Source organism: Solanum pennellii, chromosome 12, assembly GCF_001406875.1.
Source record: "Solanum pennellii chromosome 12, SPENNV200".
NCBI classification, from domain to species: domain Eukaryota; kingdom Viridiplantae; phylum Streptophyta; class Magnoliopsida; order Solanales; family Solanaceae; genus Solanum; species Solanum pennellii.
This window is the reverse complement of record NC_028648.1, coordinates 24,320,540-24,329,023: the sequence shown is the minus strand read 5'-3', so window position 1 is coordinate 24,329,023 and position 8,484 is coordinate 24,320,540. Positions and strand designations below refer to the sequence as shown.

At 33.1% G+C, this 8,484-nt stretch overlaps 1 long non-coding RNA gene across 2 annotated transcripts; it reads left to right on the top strand.

The window, feature by feature from the left end:
* The first annotated feature begins 3,644 nt into the window (after positions 1-3,644).
* On the top strand, positions 3,645-8,241 carry LOC107006964. 2 transcript variants are annotated; one of them, XR_003575529.1, is made up of 4 exons: positions 3,645-3,952; positions 4,916-5,095; positions 6,421-6,492; positions 8,036-8,241. It is a non-coding gene; the product is annotated as an uncharacterized LOC107006964 (long non-coding RNA). The 2 variants fall into 2 exon arrangements; XR_003575528.1 differs by having other exon boundaries at positions 3,645-3,957.
* Positions 8,242-8,484: the final 243 nt, after the last annotated feature.

Below are 8,484 nucleotides of genomic sequence, written 5' to 3'. Positions count from 1 at the left end.
GGAAGTATATTCTCCTCCATTGTCAGACCTATTAAGCCTTAATACTAAGATTACATTGATTTTCTATTAAAGCTTTAAATTTTTTAAAAACATCAAAGACTTCACTGTTCAGTCTTATGAAATAAAGCCAACACATTCTGGTGTAGTCATCAATAAAGATGAGAAAGTATTTGTTACCACTCAATGAATATGTTTTCATTGGGACACAAACATCCCTATGAATGAGCTGATGTTTCTAGTTATCTCTCCGCACTTGATTTTGCTTCAAATGACAATTTTGTTTGCTTTCCCTGTTGGCAAGTTTCACAAACTTGAGCATAAAGAAAGAAATTCAGGCATATTTTCTACTTTATCCTTTCTTTCATCTCTGTGATGCTTCTCAAATTAAAGTGACCAAACCTTTTGTGACATAGGTTTGTACATGTTTGTGAAGTAATAGAGTAAGCCTGCTTAGTTATTTTCTCCCATTCAATTGAAAACATTTTGTTTCTCATCTTGACAGAAAATAACTCTATTCCAGAAGGGTCAGAAACAACACATTCACGATTCTTTAAATGCAAAGAATAATAATTTTCAAGCATTTATCCAACACTCAACAAATTTTGACTCATGTCAGGTGTGTACAAAACATCAAGAATAGTTTTGATACTTGATATTGTTGAGATAGACATTGTACCTCTGCCTTTGACTTCTATTGCCTCACCATTTCCAACTTTAACTTTAGATTTGTAAGTATCATCGAGGAATTTGAATAGTTCAACATCATTGCACAAGTGATGTGTGCAACCACTGTCAAGAATCCATGAATCAGACGATTCACTGATTGAAAAGTATGAAATTGTAAAGAGTTTCTCCTCATGTGCATCGGCAGCTTCTGCTACTTTTGGTTGCAAAGCACTAGAGGCCTTTGCTCTTGATTTGCAGACCTTCCATATGTGTCCCGTATGCTTACAGTTTTCGCATATAGTATCGACTCTTCACCAACAATACTTCTTCCGATGTGTATATCTTTTACAATGTTTGCAAGGACGTAACTTCTGCTTCACATCTCCACTATTGTTTCCTCCATCATTCTTGCCCTTATTCATTTGGTGGAATTGTTGCTTTCCTTTTTGCTTTTGTACATAGAAAGCTCCTTCACTGAAATTTTCCCGTCTCATAGTCCTCCTTTGCTCTTATGCTTGAAGAGCACTCATTAGTTCACCTAATGAAAGTTTGCCCAGTTCCTTGGATTCTTCAAAACAGGAAACCTTAGATTCAAACCTCTTAGGAAGAGTCACAAGAACCTTCTCCATAATTCGTTTGTCTGTAAATTCTTCACCAAGAAGTCTAATGTTATTAACAATTAAGGAGATTCGATCAGCATACTTACTGATAGTTTCATCCTCCTGCATATTCAAGGACTCAAACTCTCTTTTCTGGTTCAACACTTGCATTTGACGTATTCTATCACTGCCTTGATATTTTTCTTTCAACCTATCCCAAGCCTCTTTTGTAGTTTTGCAAGCCATGATACAGAATCTGCCACAACATTCTGCATAAGTGACTTGGCTTTAGATTTCTTTGTCTTCTCTTCGTTGTTGGATTTTATCTGAGCCAACGTAGGATTTGCTTGTAGAGCAGCAAGTGATTTATCTTCCGTCACAGTTTCCCAAAGTTCATAGGTTCCCAAAAAAAGATTGGATCTTCACAGACCAGATTTGGTAATTTTCACAGTGAAAGTGAATGGTGGATTCAAAGGTAGGTTGTTGGATGCCATTTGTATTGTAGGTAAAATCTTTTTGGTCCTGTAAGATAAACTAAAGGCTCTGATGCCACTTTAGAAAAAAATACTCAAGAAACTGATTTGAATAATAAAAATGGAGTGAACTTATGAAATTCCAACTATATAGTAATCAACCGCAAGTCTGAATTTATACAAGAAAATAATTAGACATTAAAACTATATAAGAATATGTGCCACTAACTACCATAAAAGGGGCCACTAACAGCAATAAATGGGGCCACTAATTTCAAGAAGTTGACCAACTAAAGTTGACTAAGTCTAGCTAGGAAATAGGAAGCACTAAACTGAAATAAGTAAAACAGTAATAATAATAATAAGCTGGAAAAAATGCCAATTGTCTAACAATATATCTGGCATATATTTCGAGTGCTGATGATATAACATGTAACCAATTTTAGAAAAAAAAAAAGAGTAGTATGTAGAGACTGTAGTTGTGCAAGGAAAGATAACTCAAAAAGGAGAATAAAAGGAAGAGAAAAATAAGAAAAGCACTAAAGTATGCCCCTCTAAAAAGAAAAATGAATAGTTGATCACAGTTGATTTGTGTTACACCACGTACTCCTTGGCAAGGAGTGACACAACCAATCTTTAATCTCCCAACAAACTCATTCCTGTTTAAGGATATTCAAAGACGTTTATAAGAGGCAAAATCTAATCCCATGCACCAAAATTCCTGAAGGTGTTTACATTTTAGTTCTCTAATATTTTCAGTGTAACAGATGTTGGGATATCTTTGATTGATGGAAGTATCCAACTTATCATTCAAAACTCATTAATATTGCAAATTGTGTGCATTAGTAAGTGGAGGCTACGCTGTTGCAACCAAGACATTTGTTATAGCATGTTGTTCAATATTACTTCTAGAACCCAAACATCATAGCACTCTCTATTATTAGTCATATAAAATAATCACTTCTTTGAGGCTAACTTGATTACCCTTCTTCTCATGATTCCATATCATGATACTGTATCATGATTAGGTATCATGATACCATATCGCATGGCCAAATGGGCCCTAAATCAAACTTTGTTTCAGTGTTCTTTGTATATTTACTTTTCTTAATCTCCTTTTTCAATATCTCTAATTATACTCTCTTCAATGCTGAGAAATGTGTATTTTTCATCATATGGACTGTAAGATGAGGTCACAAAAAACCTATGATCTTACTTCATCACAGAAATTTGGTACCATACAAAACATTCATTAAATTGACGGGTGGTGAACAAGTCAGCAGAAGACTTACGACTACATTCACTTTGACACGAAAAGTTGCCATAATGTGCAACATAAATGATATTGTCTCAACCTTAGTAGTTTTGCATGCTAGTGTGTTTGGACTGGAAACAGGAAAGTGCACAAATGTCTAAGAAAGACAACATTAGTTCTTCGGTGTTACGTTTATGCTATATACATAAATTTATTGCGGTAAAATATGACATACACAAATGAAAATTTCAAATATTTACACAATATGATTGTAGGTGTACCTTACGAATTGATCTGATTGATGACAATGGTTTAACTATCGCCTTCATTTCTGGTGATCTTGCTGAAAAACTTCTCTCCATGAAAACAAAAGACATATTTGACACAAGTTACGTCAAGATTGTGGGTCTTTGAGATTCTTTAATTTAGGCCTTTGTAAAAACGAAATTAATCTTACCTAGTTGATAGAAACACTACAAGAATTACGAAAGGATAATAATCCGTTGCTAGAAGACATGTCATCCGGTCGTTAAAACTAGATTAAAAAAAAGTCCCAGACATATTCTATTTGGGCTAATGTTAATGATACTCAATTATTATTCTACTTTTATATATATATATATATAATTTTAATCATAACTCTCTAAGCTCTATCGTGTAACTCCCTCATTCTTCTCCTCCTATACAGAATATATTTTTGGATCCCCAATCTCCAATGCAATTAGCCTTTTGCTCCAGCAAAATTAAATAAAGACGAGGAGGAGGAAAATGAGGCAGTTTAGGGCTTGATTTCTCCTAGGGTTTAATCATAAGCGCTTTTTGCTCCAAGCAAATCTAAAAGGAAAACGAAGAGAGGAGAAAATGCGGGAGTTTACGGCTCGATTTCGCCAAAGGGTTTAATCAAAAGCACTATATGTGATCAAATTACCTTATGAATTTTACCAATGCCCATACCATAAGTAAGGTGCTCCCTTCTCTAAGTCTTTTGATCTTTTTATGTCTAAAATTTCCCATTTCAATTAGGGCATTGCTATTATATGCAAAAATTTTGTAATTGTACATGTTTTCAATTTCGTTTAGGTGAGTGTGGCATAATTTTCTTTTTTCCCCAGTAGATATATTTTAATGGAATAGGGTTAAAGCATAATTTACATTCCATAGTTAGATAGAAGAAAGCTGTAACAACTTAAAGAATTTACTGCAAGTGCCAGAGTAAGTTTCTTCTACAAGTTAGGGCCCGTTTGGATGGGCTTAATAAAAGCAGCTTTAAAAAAGTACTTTTAAAAGTGCTGAAACTTATTTTTAAAATAAGCAGTTATGCGTTTGGATAAAAGTACTGAAGTTGTTATGTCAAACGTGAAAAGGGAAAAATGGAAGAAAGAAATATTAGGGTTATATGGGTAATTTGGAGATTGTATAAAAATATTAAGAGCAAAAAGATAAAAATGTGGTCAACTTAAAACAGCTTATAAGCCAAAAAAAAAAGCACCCCTACCCCAGCTTTTAACTTTTGGCTTAAAATAAGTTTTTTTTAACTTAAAATAAGTTATTTTGAGTATTGCCAAACAGCTAAATAAGTCAAAAATCAGCTTTTAAGTCAGTTTGACCAGCTTTTAAGCTGAGCCAAACAGGCTCTTAGTGTATAAGGTATACAAATTTTTACTACTACTGATTTGAGAGTCAATAGAAATTCTAGGCGTCTTCTAGTTTGTGAAATGTTTTGCAGAGTGTTATTGTATCTAGGTTTATTTTTCATTTTAAAACTGAAAGGTCTAATGTTATGTTTCTCAATTATGTTGGACAGGTAAGTGGAGGTTATGGTTTTATAGCCTTTTTAGTATTTTGTTTCCATATGTTTTCTCATTATTATTTTTACTTTTCAAAAGAAACAGTTAATTGCCAATACTATTTTGAATTATTAGGATGTCCTGCTCGATCTGGTGGTTCTACTCAGCCTGTGATGTCTCAAGTAAAAGTGAATTTCTCCTATCACTAAAGACAATGTACCTGAGTCCCCAATAGCCCTGTGGTGATAACAACTATTCTATTTTATGTCTTCATGAGTTTTGAATACATACATCACTGATTGAATCCATAACAAGGTCAGTCACTCCACTTCGTAGCTTTTATATCAGGCAGTTACTTTTTTCAATTCTTCGCATGTTCTTTTCAGTGTAAAGTTTGTATCTTTATTAATCAATTGGAAAACTCAGTTGTGTTTTCATGATTTATGGTGATAGTTAGAGGGTAAGTTTTAGTTGGATGATTAAATCATGAAATAATTTGTGTAAATTTGTCAATTAGACCCAAAAATAGTTGAATTTTCAATACACATTTGGTTTTTAATTATGGGTCCGATTTGTAATATAAAATATTACTTATGTATCCCTGCTGCTTGTTAATTCAAAAGAAAATACCGATGTTGACAGTGAGTTCAAAAAAGAAGTCATTGAGGGATTTCAAAACAGGGAACATAAGAAAGAATTCACAAAGGAAATTTCTCCGGGTGAACCATAGAATGAATCAAATGATGAAGAAAATAGTCAGAGACCTTCTTTGTCAGATTCTGTAACTCCTAGTGAAGGTGGAAGTCTTAAAAAACATTCTATCAGAAGCTTTCTTTGTGACTAAAACATATATGAAGGTCTAAAGAGGGTATCTGATTCAATTAATGAAGTTGATTTAGTATATGTTTGTGACATGTTATACAATGGAAATACTGAAACCTTTACCATACAATGTTAAAGATAGACATGATATCCCTCTACTAAACATGGATCAAAACTATCCTAATATAGTGATATTGTAATGTGTGATAGCTTACTGGCTATTTATGAACCGGTTGTGTGTATGAATTGAAACCCCTCATCTTTTCGTTGTCCCTAGTGATGGTCATGCCTTAGTGGAATGGCCAGGTTCTAAAACAATCACTCAATAGGAAGCTAGCTGGAGGTTCAGGTTTAATATAGTAGGAAGAATTTTTCTACTTATTGTCAATATGATGTTTTTTCCTTTTTGTTAATTGATGAATTTACTGCACTCGAACTCCTGAAACAGTCTGTCTAAACTCTATGAGGTAGTGTTAAGGTCTACACGCGCTCTACCCTCTCTAGACCTCAGTTGTGGGACTTCACTGGGTATGTTGTTATTGTTGTTAAGGCACAAGATGTCCACATTTGCCTAAAGATCAGAAGATAAAAAGGTGTAGCTTCATACGTTAGTTGTATTAAGCAATTTCTTATTATGAAGGAAGATTATTGTAAAGTTAATAGATATATTTCAGGTTTTTGAGTGATTAGGAATAATTTCTCCCTTTGTGTTCTTAATCTTGAAAAGAGAGTTCACTTGGTGTGTTAGACCCAAATTTCAGCTCTTGTTCATTAATATAATCATTTATTGAGATGACATGTTATTATTTTTTCCTCAGGCGAAAGCTCATGAAATTGTGAAGTTGATTAGTGAGAACGGGCATTTGAAGTCTGCTACTATGGACTTGCAAGTAAGCTCCCGTCATTTTAAAGTTCCTTTAAATCTTATTAACTCAATTTTCTTCTGTCACAATTTTTAAGATGCTTACGGGCACATAATTTTTAATGGAATTTTCTCTTTTGAGCTTCTAGTTTGTTTCGACTTTTCAGATCTGTGTTAGCATAGTTTCTTACTAACTGGAATAATACTAGCAATAAGGCATTGTTCCATCTAGTGAATTTTTCCTAGGTTCTCTAGGATTCTCAATTTTCTCGTGCAGTTTTTTACAATCATGTTTTCGTTCTGTGGACAATGAAGTGACTGGGGATCTTCAAACCAATAAATCTATCACGTAGTCTATTGTTGTATATTTAAGAAATGGTTAGGCTTTTTCACGTAGAACAGTAACTTTAAAATTATTTTGGTTCTTAACCTTGTTGGTGCGATAGAGTGAATGCTTATAAATGCCATGTGTAGAAGCAATTTTGAGTGCAAGTGCATTTGATATTTTGGAAATATAAGGTACTTATGGGTTAGCACTATTTGTTCAACAAAGTGAATGTTTATGATTTTATAAGATTTACTTTTTGTTAGCCAATGTATAGCGGCTATTTGTTATGTTTTTATTTTAAAGTCGTAAAGTAAATAGTAGTGAATAGTATGTCGGCCATATAAAAAATAAAGGCCAATTATGTGTTTTGTTTTCTTGTGTCGGCCGAATATAAATAGGCCAGGTGTAAAGTAGTATGAAAAGGAGTGTCGGCCATTTGACCAAAGAGTTGAGTTTTCTTGTATAAATAGAGGGCTTTCCCTCATAATAAAATCATACTCAATAAAAGTTGTTTGAGCAACAGTTAGGTTCTTGTAGCTGTCCAACTGTACTCGTCAAACTATCATCAATTTTTTCAATTGTTTTTTCAAGTTGCTTAAGTTGACTGACTCTTCGTGTTTCATTAGGTTCTTTTTAAATCAGTAGTATCACCTTCTAACAGACCCACCAGCTACCCTTATCCAGTATACCAGTGTTCCATCAGCGGAAGATATTGATAATTTATATGTTGCATATGTTTGTCAGACCGTTATCATTATAGATTTTTACCTCCTGTGGAAGCTGCTTAATCATGAGGTTATTACTAAATTTTCTTTTGTAGTTACTTATAGCTTAATATTTTTCTATCTTTCAATTCTATGATCACTGTGGATAAACTCCTGGGATTAGCTATGCTTCATGTAACCCCTAGAACCCCTCAATTGTGAAGAATGTGAGAAACTATAGATTTTGTATTTGCTTTATTATTGTCCCATTAAGCTGATATCTCAAATAAATCTTTCACCTTTTTAGTGACTTGTGCGAAGTGAAGCAAATTGTATCATATGTTAGTACTTGGTTTCATTTTTGTTCTTTGGTAGTGCTTAAAGTGGCCCTCCGATCTAAGTTTATTGGTGGCTTGTTGTTGTCCTGTTGTTGGCACAGGGTGGTATATTTTATAAACTTTTCTTCTCTATTCAATTCATTTTAACTAATTGCATCAAAATCATATTCTACTAAGCTAATGTAATCTTTTCCTTTACAGATAAAGAATATAAAATTTGAAGAACCTGTACGTGAGGAAAGTGCTGAGCAAGTTGTACAAGGATCTTATGTACATCTATAGATCATTTTCTCTCTTTTAGGCAGTCATAAAAATGATGTTATCCCATGTGGATTGGCCTAGTTAATTGTATTAACAAAGAAATTTTATATAAATATTATGTCTTTAATTTATTTTTGGATGTGTTATTTTGGTTTTTGTATTTGTTGAAATTTTACTTTAGCATAAGGAAATTTTATTGTTACAATTCTTCAACAAAAAGTTTCACAAATAGTAGAATGAGCATTAGTAAAAGAAAATGTGACTATTAAAATAACATACAATTAACGAAGGAAATTTCGCCTATAATCTCTTTTAACGACCGGATGACAAATTAGCGAAGGGAAAATCTTGTTGCAAAAAAATGATCTATAACAATCGAAATATATGTT